Below are 15,099 nucleotides of genomic sequence, written 5' to 3'. Positions count from 1 at the left end.
AGAAGCAGAGCGGGCACCATAGCCACCAGGTCTCTGCTGTGTTATACAGCAGAGACCCAGCGGCAATGCTTGCGATCAGAAAAATGACCACCGACATCTGAGGGTTTTTTACTTTCACTTTTAGTTTACCGGCGGTTACCAGCTCCTACATGGCGAGATCGCGGGAGGGTGTGTGTTCCTCTAACAGATGGCAGCCTTGTGAACGCTCCCAGCTCAAGTTTTCAATCTGTTACAAAAATGCATTTATCTTCAACTTTAAAAAGATCATATACTCTATTGATGATATTCAGGGAGGATATTTATTATCTCATTAAAATTGTGTAAATGTAAAGGCCTCATCTACTTAAACACTCATTCAAAAGTGTACTACCAACGCAGGTGCTCTGGAGTCACTTCTGTTAATCCTCTCTCCAATTTAAATAATATTACTAACATAAGTAAATAAAAAGTGGCGAAATATGTTACATCAGTTCACTTTATCATAAAACCATAGCAACAGGTCCATCTGTAAAAAAAATTAATTAGCGTAACCCAAAGAACACTTTTAAATTTACAAAAACAACATAGCGACATGAAAAATGTGTTATTACTTAGAACATTGCCATTAAATGCTTACAGTCTTAAATAAAACAAAAATCCATAGCAACGTCCTCGCTATTTTATATGTACAAAGTTCAACCTGACTCATTTGGCCCCAGTAATTATACTAATACTCATGGAACTTTTCTTACTTTTTCTTATAACTAAAATAAATTTATAAATGAACATAGCAATTTATTCCACATTGCAGTTCACTCACTATCAAGTTGTTATTTCTTGATAGAAAATGCTACAGCAAGCTCGCATAGAGTAGAATTGGGTATTTATCATGGCATGGCCAAAAACCGGAATATAAAAGATATAAGCAGGGGTTTAATGAGATGGAGTCTACAAGAATTACACTAAAGAGGTCAATTAAACAAACAGCTTTGGACTCCATATTAAGGGTATTTATTTTTTTGACTATACATTGGGAACGACAAATAATAATACACGGAAACTGATCAAAGCTTTCTACTGTGGTCATTTATTTAATATAGAAAATAAACCAAGGTCCTTTTCTAACATTGTAGTGTCTATTGAGGTTCCCCAGATCAAGAAGGTTTAGATGTAGACAAGGGCCTATGTACGACAGAAGCACTGCTGCCATATGGACCAATAGATAAAGGATGCCCCTTTTATGTTGAATTCTTTATTATGACAATTTATCTACATGCTGTAGGTACTGCAACATTAGCAGGGGGAACAGGCCCACGAGTTATGTTGTCCTACTTTCCTACCAGCAATGGGTAGGATGAGCAGAGGGCTTTCTATGCCATGGCCCTAGATTTAAGTTCGGTAGCTTGTTTACCTTCTTGATGTACCTTACCATTTACTCAAGTGCAAACATACTATAGAACCAGACCATGCAGCTACTATGGCACCCTTGGAGTGTGTGGGGGCAGCCTTGAAGATCTCCCCTCTGCAGAGGTATTGCATTGTTAGTAAACAGGGCGTGGCGGATTGGCACAGGGGGTAATAAACTACAGGCCCCTCTGTCCTGAGTTGCAAAACTCGACATCATAATGGGGACCCAATCTGATATTTGCTATTTGGCCCCCTGTCTGCTAGATATGACGCTGCACTTTTTTTTCTTTGCCAACTGTTCTGTTCTACATATTTGTATTTCCCAACATTCTAAATTAAAAAGGGATAAAATTAATAAAATAAGACATTTGAGCCCCTAGAATTTGCCAATGTTCCGAAATATCCATGTTTTCCTCATGTGCAAAATCCAAAAATATTGACTATGTTGCCGAATACATACATACATGTAGCAAAATATGTATTACCTACATAATGGTAAAACTGGACATTAATGTACATTGTCATCCGAGGAGAAATAAACCAATTATAGTACATTTCCTGCTCTGTAAAAGTTAATGTAAAGTCCACTAATAGAAAATATAATTTCAATTTGTAGCTTCTGACCATAAACTGGCCTTACAGCCTACTCATAGCGCTTCCAATAGCCAACCATCTAAGACAAGCGTACTTGATGTTCTGTTTAATCTCTTTGTAACCTTCCTGTGAGCACTACATTCTGAGAAGCTCACCTTGGACTGTTTCCAATCTCTCTGTGTTACTGGTCAAAATATCAGACTGTGAACTCCTTCATTAATTTCTATCTGTTTTCTCTATTAGAATATTCAGTAATAGAGTTAACAGCTGTGATTTGTAATAAATGAAATGTGGAAAGCAAATTAGCCCATGAAAGCTTTACTTACAATTAAACAATGAAAACCACTTGAGAATAGATTTCATAATAGGCACGTGTTGGTAAAATGGGAAAACTGAGAATGTGCTTCACATGGCAAAATATTTGCAAACTATTTTATAATTGTTCCTACATAATTTAATTATCTCTTTTTAGATATATATATCTATATATCTATATAAATCCAAACAAAATGTCAGCCGCACAGCCTTTTCAATCATATGTGGGTGCCAACCCGCCCAGGTCAGGGCTGATAGACCTGCTGCAATTGAGAAAGTGAGAAAGGCTCCTGCGTTGTGCTGAAACGTCGTGTTTTTTATGGACCAATAAAGCAAATTTTTCTCCTTTGCTTATACCTTGGAGCGCTGCCTGATTTTTGGATCTTATATACATATATATATATATATATATATATATATATATATGTGTGTGTGTAAACAAGGCAACGATCGGCCGATGAACAAGCAAACGTTCATAAGCTGATCTGGTTTTTTTTGCAGCCAAATAAATGGATGCTAGTCAGCAGCACACCTCCTTGTGTAAGGGTGCTAAAACACAGCCAGATACTGGCTGAAAAAATTAGTCGATCAGCGCTCGTTGGCTCCAATTACAAAGAGCAACGATCATTAATTTATGTGGACAAATGATTGTGTATCTGATCATTCGTTCCGTTACATTTGCATCTTTTCAGGGATAAGGAGATAAGAGCAGAAGGACAGGCATAGAAACTTTGTATCACAACCAAAACACTTTATTCACACCAGTACTGGTCAGTACTTCTCTGTATATGTCCTACATGATCCTAGGGCTGTTTCTGAGTGAGAGAGAAGGTTCTAGAGCAGATTCTCCTCTTCTTACTGTGTGTAGTGTATGGCTGCTAGTCTCTACACCCTAGCTCAGAGAGAAATGCAAACTACAGATATAGCATGCAAAGGGGAAAACTGCTAAAAATGGCAAAATCAAAGTTATATAATAGCCAGAAATAGTGCTGCTCCTCATGTACACACACATGGTAGCTTATCCTGAAAAGTCAAATGAAACGAGAGGTACCCTTTATCCCCTTGGGGACATGTCACATACATGTACGTGACAGCCGCCAAGAGGAAGTATGGAGCATGCTCACGGGTTGAGCGCGCTCCATACCGTGCGGGTATCGGCTGTATGTTACAGCTGAAACTCCAGTGCAACGGACAGAATCGAAGATCACTTAGATTAAGCCTAACTACATAAATGCCTAATTTAAGCCATTAAAATGAGGGAGAATGGCAACCTCTGTCATGCCATCGGACCCCCCCGCGATGCGATGGGGAGGTGATGGTTGTCATGGCAGCCTGGGGCCTAATGAAAGCCCCCAGGTCTGCCATTTTTGTACTCCTGTGAGGGGAGTACAAAGATGGCCTCCGACGGGGCTTCATAGAAGACAGTCAGTATAGTGATATACTGTAATGCAGTAGTATTGCAGTATATCATGCAAGCAATCCAACGGTTGCTGGTTAAAGTCCTCTAAATTAAAATACAGTTGAATAAAGTTTTTTTTAATGTACAAAAAAAAAATTATTAAAGAGTAAGGCCTCATGCACACTTCCGACACCTTTTTCACGGCCGTTTGTGACGGATTTGTGTGGCCGTTTTAGCGGCCGTGTGCACTCCGTGTTTCCGTTTCCGTGCGCCGAGCATGGTACTGTCCAGGGTGCTGAAAGAGTTAATGGGCTGCACTGATCGGCGGTAACTTTTTCAGCACCCTGGACAGTACCATGCTCGGCACTCGGAAAATAAAATTTTAATGTAATAAAATAAAAAAAATTAAAATGTCATACTTACTTTCCTCCTGTCCGGCCTCCAGCGATGACGTTTCATCCATGTCGCTGCTGCAGACTGTAGATGACGTCAGAAGGCCGGCCTCCAGGGATGACACTTCATCCCACGTGACCGCCTCTGCAGCCAATCATAGGCTGCAGCGTCCTCTGCAGCCAATCACAGGCTGCCGCGTCATTCTGGAAGGTCGGACTGGAGGAAGAAGAGGTACTCGTCACCAAGACAACGACCGGGTAAGTATGAACTGATTTTTATTTTATTTTTAATCAGCAGCCTCTTTTCTCTATCAGTGATTTATAGAGACAAGTGGCTGCCGATTAGTGTAATATTTCTGTTATGTTTTTCTGCCCGCCCGGCCGTTGCTAGGCAACGGCTCAGTCACACACGGACGGCACACGGATGCCTTCCGTGTGCCTTCAGTTTCTTTGACGGCCCCATTGACTTGCATGGGCCCCACGGTCACGGAATCTCGGACCAAAGTAGGACATGCTCTACTTTGGATCGGAATGGAGCAACGGGACCGTCAAAAAAACTGAAGTGTGAATGGCCCCATTGAAATGAATGGGTCAGTGTGCTAGCCGTCAGAAAAACAGCTAGCACCATGAAGGAAAAAACTGAAGTGGGCATGGGGCCTAACTAAATGTTTAACAAAATTCTGACACGTCATAGTGACATGTCAGAAGTTTTGAATGGTGGGGTGCGAGCACTGAGACCCCCACCAATTGCTAAGATGAAGCGGCTGAAGTACTCGTGTGAGCGCTGAGCCACTTTGCTTCTGTTCAGCTTTTTCCGGAAATCGATGTAGCAGATTATGGGCTCAATAAAAAGTCTATGAGCCCGTACACCGCTACATCGGCTATCCAGAAAAAGCCGAACAGAAACTAAGTGGCTGAGCGCTCACACGAGTATTTCTGCCACTTCGTTTTAGCGATTGGTGGTGGTCTCAGTGGTCGGACCCGCACCAATCAAAACTTCTGACATGTCACAAGTTTGTTGAATGTTTGGTTACCCTTTCCGCGTCCATAAAAGTCCGAACTGCCAGAGGTAGCTGAGGGCTGGGGGTGTCCCTGCTCGAACGTGTGAGATCGATATAAGTATCGATCTCACTCGTTAGACCCTTCAGATGCGGTGCTCAATAGCGTGCACCGCATCTGAGTGGTTTTGGAGAGAGGGAGGGAGCTCCCTCTCATCCCACTGACACCCGGCGATAAAATCGCCGAGTGTCTGTGTCTCCGATGGCAGCCGGGGGCCTGTAGTGAATGCCTGCTAGGCTATGCCAGAGGCATGTCCTAGCAGATGCCTGTCCGTTTTAAACGGACAGGCAGTAATACACTGCAATAGAAAGTATTGCAGTGTATTATAATAGTGATCAGAGGATCGCATATTAAAGTCCCCTAGCGGGACTAGTATAAAAGTAAAAAAAAGTTAAACAAAGTTAATTAAAAAAAATGTTAAAAAAAAATGAATGAAAAACCCACTTTTTCCCCTTACAAAATGCTTTACTATTAAAAAAACACAATAAAGCAAAAAAGTTACACATATTTGGTGTCACCGCGTTCATAACAACCCCGACTATAAAGCTGTTACATTATTTAACCTGCACGGTGAATGCCGTAAAAAATAAAATAAAAAACAATGGAAAAATTGCTGTTTTCTGTTAATCCTGACTTTAAAAAAAAGTGATCAAAAAGTCACATGTACTCTCAAATGGTACCAATAAAAACTACAAGTTGTCCCGCAAAAAAAAAGCCCTCATACAACTGCATCGGTGGAACAATAAAATAGTTATGGCTCTTCAAATAAGGAGACACAAACAAATAATTTTGAAAAAAAAGTGTTTTTACTGTGTAAGTAGTAAAATATACAAAATCTATACAAATGTGGTATCTTTGCAATCGTAACAACCCGTTGAATAAAGTTATCGTATTTTTTATACCACACGGTAAACGACGTAGATTTAGGGCGCAAAAAAAGAGTGGTGAAATTCCAGGTTTTCTTCTACTCCCCCCAAAAAAAAAGTTAATAAAAGTTAATGAATAAATTATATGTACCCAAAAATGGTGCTATTAAAAAATACAACTTGTCCCGCAAAAAAAAGACCTTATACAGCTATGTCGACGCAAAAATAAAAAAAGTTATAGCTCTTCGAATGGGAAAATGGAGAAATATAAAAAATGGCTTGGTCATTAAGGCGCAGAATGCAAGCAGGGGGAAGGGGTTAACCTGCTCAGTGAACGCCATAAAAATAAGTAACTAAAAACACCCAAATTGCTATTTTTTTGTCACCTTTGCACCCCAAAAAAAATGTAATAAAAAGTGATCAAAAAGTCACATGTACCCCAAAATGGTACCAATAAAAACTACAGCTCGTTCCGCAAAAAAATAGCCATCACACCGCTAAATTGACTGAAAAATTAAAAAGTTATGGCTTTCAGAATGTGGCGATACAAAACTATTTTGTTTAACGAAAAGGTTTTTTTTTCTTATAAAAGTGGTAAAACATGAAAGAAACTATATAAATTTGATATCTTCAAACATGTCGTTTTTACCACACAATGTACATTGTAAATACGAAACCCAAAAAACAAAGGTGGATTCGCAGTTATTTTCCGAATTCCACCCCAGAAAGATTTTTTTTTCAGTTTCCCAGTATGTTATATGGCACATTAAATAATGCAATGAAAAACGACAACTTGACCCGCAAAAAAAGCCCTCATACAGCTATGTCAACAGTAAAATATAAAAGTTATGGCTTTTGGAAGGTGGGGAGGAAAAAACAAAAATTAAAATCTGAAAAATGGCTGCGTCTCCAAGGGGTTAAGGATAAACTACATGCATCAATCTCTCTATATACACAGCTTTTCCTTAAAGGTTTGTACTGCATTTAGAATACAAATATATTACAACTACAGTGGATATAAAAAGTCTACGCACCCCTGTTAAAATGCCAGGTTTTTGTCATGTCAAAAAGTCAGTACAAGATAAATCATTTCAGAAATTTTTCCACCTTTAATGTGACCCATAATCTGTACAATTCCATTGAAAAACAATATGAAATCAATTAGCTGGAAAAAATTAAAATAACAAAACTACAATAATGTGGTTGCATAAATGTGAACACTCCCTTGTAATTGGGAATGTGGTTGTGTTCAGAATTAGTCAATCACATTTAAACTCATTTTAAATAGTAGTCAGTACACCGCTGCCGTTATTTAAAGTGATTCTGGGTAACGCCATATAAAGTTCAGCTGTTCTATTAGGATTTTCCTGATATTTTCTTTGTTGTATGTGACAGCAAAAGCCATGGTCTGTAAAGTGCTTCCAACACATCAAAGGGATCTGATTGTCGAAAGGCATCAGTCAGGAGAAGGGTACCAAAGGATTTCCGAGGCATTAGATATACCATAGATCACAGTAAAGGCTGTCATCAAGAAGTGGATTACATTTGGCACAACAGTGACATTACCAAGAACTGGACGTCCCTCAAAACTTGATGAAAATTGATCCGGGAGGCTACCAAGAGGCCTATAGCAACATCAAAGGTGCTGCAGTACTTTCTGGCAGGTACTGGTTGTGTAGTGCATGTGACAACAATCTCCCGTATTCTTCATATGTCTGGGCTGTGGGGTAGGGTGGCAAGACGGAAGTCTTTTCTAACAAAGAAAAACATCCAAGCCCGGCTATGTTTTGCAAAGACCTACATCAAGTCTGCCAAAAGCATGTGGGAAAACGTGTTATGGTCTGATGAGACCAAGGTTGAACTTTTTGGCCGTAGTTCCATAAGGTATGCTTGGTGCAAAGCCAACACTGCACATCACCGAAAGCACACCATACCCACAGTGAAGCATGGTGGAGGCAGCATTATGGAGCATGGTGGGGGCAGCATTAAGGAGCATGGTGGAGGCAGCATTATACTTTGGGGCTGTTTTTCTGCAGCTGGAACTGGGGCTTTAGTCAAGATGGATGCAATTATGAACAGTTCCAAATATCAGTCAATATTGGCACAAAACCTGCAAGCCTCTGCTAAAAAGCTCAAGATGAATTTCACCTTTCAGCAAGACAACGACCCAAAGCATGCCTCCAAATCAACAAAAGAATGGCTTTACCTGAAGAAGAGCAATGTTTTGGAATGGCCCAGACCTGAATCCCATCGAAAATCTGTGGGGTGACCTGAAGAGGACTGTACATAGGAGATGCTCTCGCAATCTGACAGATTTGGAGCGCTTTTGCAAGGAAGAGTAGGCAACAATTGCCAAGTCAAGATGTGCCATGCTGATAGACTTCTACCCAAAAAGACTGAATGCTGTCATAAAGTTAAAGGGTAATTCAACAAAGTATTAGTTCAAGAGTGTGCATATTTATGCAACCACATTATTTTTGTTCTTTATTTTTCCACCTTAAAAGATTCCAGTTTGTTTTTCAATACAATTGTACAGATTATAGGTGACATTAAAGGTGGAATATGTTCTGAAATTATTCATCTTGGACTGATTTTGTAACATGACAAAAAAATTGGCATATTAACAGGGGTGTGTACACGTTTTATATCCACTGTATAAGGCCTCATGCACACGAACTTATTTTTTTCCTCCCGTAAATACTGGCGGAAATACGGGACCTTGGTCACACGTATCCGACCCGTATTGCACAAGTATTTACAGACCCGTGCCCATAAATACGGGTCCGGTGTCACCAGTATTCCACCCGTATTTACGGGCACGTTTTCGCTGCAAAATTGCACTGCACTAATCGGCAGCCCCTTCTCTTTATCAGTGCAGGATAAAGAGAAAGGGCAGCCCTTTCCGTAGTAAAAGTAAAAGAAATTCATAATTACCCTGCCGTTGTCTTGGTGACGCGTCCCTCTTGCGACATCCAGCCCGACCTCCCTGGATGACGCAGCAGTCCATGGGACCGCTGCAGCCAATCATGGGCTGAAACGTCATCCCGGGAGGCCGGACTGGAGGAAGAAGCAGGGAGTTCTGGGTAAGTATGAATTATTTTATTTTTTTACACATTGCTCTATATTGTGATCAGAAGTCACTGTCCAGTGTGCTGAAAGAGTTACTGCCGATAGTTTAACTCCTTCAGCACCCTGGACAGTGACTATCCACTGACGTCGCCTAGCAACACTCCCGTAATTACGAGTGCACACACATAGTCACCCGTAATTACGGGAGCCCCATGGACTTCTATGGGCCTACCCGTGCCGTAATTACGGCCTAAAATAGGACATGTTCTATATTTTTCAACGGCCCGGGCACCTTCCCGTAAGCATACGGGGAGGTATTCATAGCCAATAGAAGTCTATGGGCCCGTAATTACGGGCCGTGATTACGGGCGTTTTTACGTTCTTGTGCATGGGGCCTAAGTGCTCAGTCTGTGAACACCTTCTAAGAAAGTTATTTGATATTTCAGCCAATACCATGATCCAAAATTGAGCAGCAATATTTCGCTGTGCATAAAAATCACACTGTGGCCGGCCTTCACTTTAAAATGTATATGGAAGGGGGGAAATAGAGAGGATTAAATATCTGCCATATATTATATCTGTTTTGTATTATACATGCTTGTAGATGATTAAGCTACTTGACATTTGGAAAATGATCTGTCCCATGTACCTTGTATTTTGTGAATAATGTATTCGATATTTGGTACAATTTCTATTTCATATACTATCTAATTTGGAATTTTGTGATGGTGCCTGGGGGGAGGGTTTGGGATAGGGTTTGTTTAATATGTTTTGTTCTATATAATTTTGAAAACTTCAATAAAAAAATTATCTGATTTAAAAAAAAAAAAAGTATATGGTGGAAGTTTTAATGCACTTTTAATGCAATTTTAGTTATGACCTAAGAAGCTTTGCTCAAGGAATTTTATTTCTAAAGCAACATAAAATACAGATAAATGAATAAATAACTAAAAGCGGCATAATAGCAGTGTGAGCATTTTGATGCAATTCTAATAAGATCTGGAAATAATTAACGAGTTATTATTCTAAATCAAAATCCGCAAATAATTTACTACATATGGTTCCACAATCAGCTGCAGAATTAGGCCCTGTTCACACGGAGTTTTTTGACACGTTTTTTGACGCGGAAAACGCGTCGGAAAACGCGCCAAAAACGACCCAAAATGACTCCCATTGATTTCAATGGGAGACGGAGGCATTTTTTTACCGCGAGTAAAAAAAACGCCTCGCGGCAAAAAGAAGGGACATGACCCTTCTTGATGCGGTTTCCGCGTCCAAAACCGCATTGAAAGCAATGGGGACACGTCAAAAAACACCTCGAACTAGTGAGGTGTTTTCTGACGAGTATATTGCCGAGAGTTTTGGAGGAGTTTCTTGCAGTCTCCTGCTGCTAGTCCAGCCCAGAAAGGGGCTGTCATTTCCTGTCTGCTCGTGGAGGCTGAAAAACATCGTGGACAGAACTCAGGGATACAGAAAACCGAAGTCCTGCATCCAAATACAAGTAAGTGCACTTGCTCCTATGTTCCATACATGCTATACATGTATGGAGCTGTGCATTTTTTTTTTTTTAGAATTTTTTTTTTAATTTTTTTTTCTGATTTTTTTTTTAGATTTTTTTTTTCAATTTTTTTATTTTTAATTTTTTAATTTTGTTATGCAGTTGCTCATGTATGTCATCTCTTTTTTTATTTTTTTTTAACATTTCAGGAACAGAAATGACGACAGCAGAGGTGTACCACCGAATGGACATTGATGTTGGGAAATTGATTCAAGAAGTAAGTATACTTTTTTTTTTTTAATGTGGGCCTGTTCACATCAGCGTGGTTTCCGCTGAGGGGTTCCGTCGGTGCTTTCAGTCAGGGGAACCCCTCAACGGAAAGGCAAGTGTGAAGTGGTGACAGATCCGTTGCTAATTGTTTCTGTTTGTCCCCGTTGTGCAAAGGGTTCTGTCGTTTCGACTGAACCAATACCGCAGTGTAGGGAATCCCATTAGCAACGGATCCATCAGCATTGAAGTCAATGATGATGCAAACAGAAAACAATGTTTTTTTTAATGTGGTTTCTGCTCAGGGGTTCCGTCGGTGCTTTCAGTCAGGGGAACCCCTCAACGGAAAGGCAAGTGTGAAGTAAGTTCCGTTTGCATCACCATTCATTTCAATGGTGACAGATCCGTTGACAGAAGGCTGTCAGGCTGGGTTCACACGACCATGTTACGTCTGTAATGTACGGAACGTATTTCAGCCGGAAACCCGGACCGAAGACAGTGCAGGGAGCCGGGCTCCTAGCATCATAGTGATGTACGACGCTAGGAGTCCCTGCCTCGCTGCAGGACAACTGTCCCGTACTGTAATCATGATTACAGTACGGGACAGTAGTTCCACGCAGAGGCAGGGACTCCTAGTGTCGTACATCACTATGATGCTAGGAGCCCGGCTCCCTGCACTGTCTTCGGTCCGGGTCTTCCGGCCGAAATACGTTCCGTACATTATGGACGTAACATGGTTGTGTGAACCCAGCCTCATGCGTGTGAAAACCTCGGCAAAAACAGCCTGAAAAACCGCCTGGAAAACCGCGTCAAAAACCACGTCAAAAACCACGTCAAAAACCACGTCAAAAACCACATCAAACATGAAAACCTCCAGGGTCAGTTTTTACAGGAGGAATTTTCCTCCTGCAAAAAACTCCGTGTGAACAGGGCCTTAGACTAATACAATTTTACAGTCCACTGGATTTATAATACCTCTACATAATAAAGGGTCGGTGCATCCCATAGCGATTACATCCATGCGTCACATACACTTTTAAATAGTTAACATATACCTGGTTTTCCAGGTCAGTAACATGGATTTGTCCAAACCACAAACACCCTACACTGCAATTTGTACTGCTGCAAGCAGGACTACCTAGGCAGGAAAAATCACTATTGACATCAATGAAACCCAAACAGTCCCTAAATGGAAGGATAGTGAAATAAATAGAAACACAAGTTCTATCTAAAATCTTTTAATACTCAACTTTTAACCCCACCATACTGCATGATGGAAACAGGTTCCAAATTTATATTAGAAATTGATGGAAATGTTTTTTTTTCCTGAGCTTACTGTAATTTAATGCACCACAGCTGATCATACACATTAGGCTTCGTTCACAGCTGCGCTAGGGCTCCTTTCCAACGTACCGTCTGAGCTTTCCGTCGGAACGGAGCCCTGACAGACAGAAACGGAAACCATAGGTTTCCGCTTCCATCACCAAACAGACACCATTGGCACTGGATCCATCACCATTAAAATCAGTGGTGATGGAAACGGAAACCTATGTATTCCGTTTGTGTCTGTCAGGGCTCCACTCCGACGGGAAGCTTGGAATGCCCTAGCGCAGATGTGAACGAAGCCTTAGATAAAAGTTGTCCCAACTATCTCTTGTAAATGGGGGTCCTCGCAACTGTCACCTGATCGCCGATGTCAGAGAAAGAAAGATAAAGCATATTGGACTATTGGATTTCAACATGCCTAATCCTTTGTTCTCAACAAGAGATAAGTCAGTGTCAGAATGGTCTTGTTTATGGTGGCGTCGAGAGCACCAGCTATCTCATGTGTATGGCTTGCTTTAGTATGAACTACCATGGAAAATGTGTGACGGGAAGTGAAAACTGCTCTGAATTTCTGCATTCTAGTACTGATCTAACAAGCTTAGTATAATATCATTACTGCTACCATGCTAATAACTATAATACTGCAGCCAGCGACGCACCTCCTGTGAGGCGGGATGAGAGAAACTCGCCTCAGGCACCGCCCTGGAGAGAGGCAAAAAAGTTAAGACCTGCCAGCTGATGTATCCCACTATCCGCTCATTTGTCTAACTGCCTTCCCGTCCACTTTTTTGCCCGACTGTGCCCGCTCATTTACTGACTGCTTTGATTTTTGCCTTAGGGTACATCCCTAGTCACAACCCTTAACTGAGCAAAAGCCGTGACGCTAGGTCCCTTATTAGTCATCAGATGGAGCCAATAAGCGATTGTTCTACTGAGCAGTGATGAAGCCAACCAGCAGTCCCGACTCCTGTGCAGTGTAAGCAAATACATTGTGTGAAAAAAAGTACTTCAGTGTACACAAAAATTTCCTAATTTTCCAAAATTCACAGCAGTAACAGAAGTTTTGCCATGATTATATTAAAATTTGCTATGTTTAGTGGCTTTCTACTCTTCTCTGTAGCATATTGTTGTCTCCACAACTTTGATAAGAAGTATAACCTATTTCATGGATATAGTTGTACTGGGATAAATTAACGATGCATGAGTACATGCCAGAGTCTAAAGCCGGGTCCAGACATGGCAGATAGATGCAGATTTCATCGTCGATTTTGCTGCGAATTTCACCATATTACAACCTATGCATTGCAAAGGGTGAAATCTGCATTGAAAATCCGCTGCAGTTCCACAACAGAATGAGTATACTACAGATTTAAATATCCTCAGCATTTATTCATTTCTGAGTGGAATTTTTGCAGTGCATGTGGAAAGTGTTTCAAAAACCCTTCCACTTGTATTGTACAGTGAATTGCTGCAAATTTGCAGTGCAGAATTCACAACGCAAATTCGTGGCAATCACATGCTGCATATTTATTGCAATATTTTCTCCGACTGAAAATTTCATACAATACAATTGAATGGGGTTTCATGTTCTTAGATTTCTGCAAGCCGTGTGTGTGTATATATATATATATAGCCTTCAATGTAGTAGAGGCTGTGACGTCATCGGTTTTCACTTCCCATCTCCAACCTTCACATCTGACAGATTCCCTGGCCACTAACAAAGTATACTCAATGCTCGGTTGTGATTTTTTGAAGATGGTACAGCTGCATATTATACAACTAGTAGTTGTTGTCATAAGTGATTTTGAGTGCTGTAAATCCTACAATGGTTCCCACAGAGATCACTGGAAGTAAAACACCTGCCATATGACACTCTTCTCATGTGTACAGAGCGTATGTATACAAAGAAGGGATAATTTAGCCTGCAATTTTTTGGTTTGGCTTTTATTTTATTACTTACGGCCACGTACAAAAAACTTAAATCCCCGAGCAGGGTAGTATAACTTTACCTTTAAAATATTTTCTACAAATTACCTTTTGTATTAAGCCTTCCATAACCTATGCGTAGCATGAGCAAGCTTGTCAACAAATAAACAGGGAAGCTACATTTCATGGGCACCTTTTCTTTTTAGCTGGACATCTCATTACCAAAATCTGTCAAGACCTCTGTTTATTTTTAGCTCATTTACAGAGACCAGAGACGGCCACTGATGACAAAGGTGAGACTTCCTGGGAATCAATTAACAGGAATTTTCAGAATGACCGGATGACAACTATTATTGTCATGTCAGAGATCCCAGGAAGAACACACTGGTGTATTTCTGGAGGTTTGTTTTATTTTTATTATCACGGGAGTCCTGCCAAGACGGAGGGACTTTACCACAGCAGAATATAATGTTCCTCTATTTCACCTATCGACTGGAGCCCTTACAAAGATACTGAATGTAAATATAGGCCCGCTGAGCGGAAACATTAGAAACAAACAGCCTTAGGAAAAGCACGATACTAAAAAATAGACATGTTAGTTAATATAAAGCAGAGGATCGTCAAGTTAATTTGTTATACTTTGGTGATTTCCAAAGATTTGATTATAAAACAGATTTGTAAAGAAGAATGGGTCATATTTTGGACAGGAACTTATTATTGTGGTCAAGACTATGAGATACTTTGAGACACTTCTTGGACTATTTTTTTTCTGGTTCCAGTGGAATTATGATGTCATGTTATATTTGGCTTTGTAAGTAGCGACGCTTATTTAAGACAGAAAAATGTATTGTTGCCTGTGAACGTGTTTCTTCAACCGGTTGTGCAGCGGCTTGTCCACCCCCTTGTACTACACAGGGGTGGCAACCCATATATGCCACCTCTTTAGCTGCACAGGGGCCCAGTCGGTAGTGTGGCCCACTGTTACCTTAAAAGCAACTTCCT

General features: G+C 40.6%; 1 protein-coding gene and 1 long non-coding RNA gene across 5 annotated transcripts in view; one reads left to right on the top strand and one right to left on the bottom strand.

Moving 5' to 3' along the window:
* Positions 1-15,099, bottom strand: part of LOC142652004 (sodium channel protein type 5 subunit alpha-like) — a 358,710-nt gene that overhangs the window by 254,424 nt on the left and 89,187 nt on the right. The window lies entirely within an intron of this gene.
* The window catches only part of LOC142652005 (uncharacterized), a 94,166-nt gene that overhangs the window by 21,570 nt on the left and 57,497 nt on the right, over positions 1-15,099 (top strand). The window lies entirely within an intron of this gene.

Source organism: Rhinoderma darwinii, chromosome 5 (assembly GCF_050947455.1).
Source record: "Rhinoderma darwinii isolate aRhiDar2 chromosome 5, aRhiDar2.hap1, whole genome shotgun sequence".
Classification (NCBI taxonomy): domain Eukaryota; kingdom Metazoa; phylum Chordata; class Amphibia; order Anura; family Rhinodermatidae; genus Rhinoderma; species Rhinoderma darwinii.
This window is presented reverse-complemented; position numbering and strand designations above follow the sequence as displayed.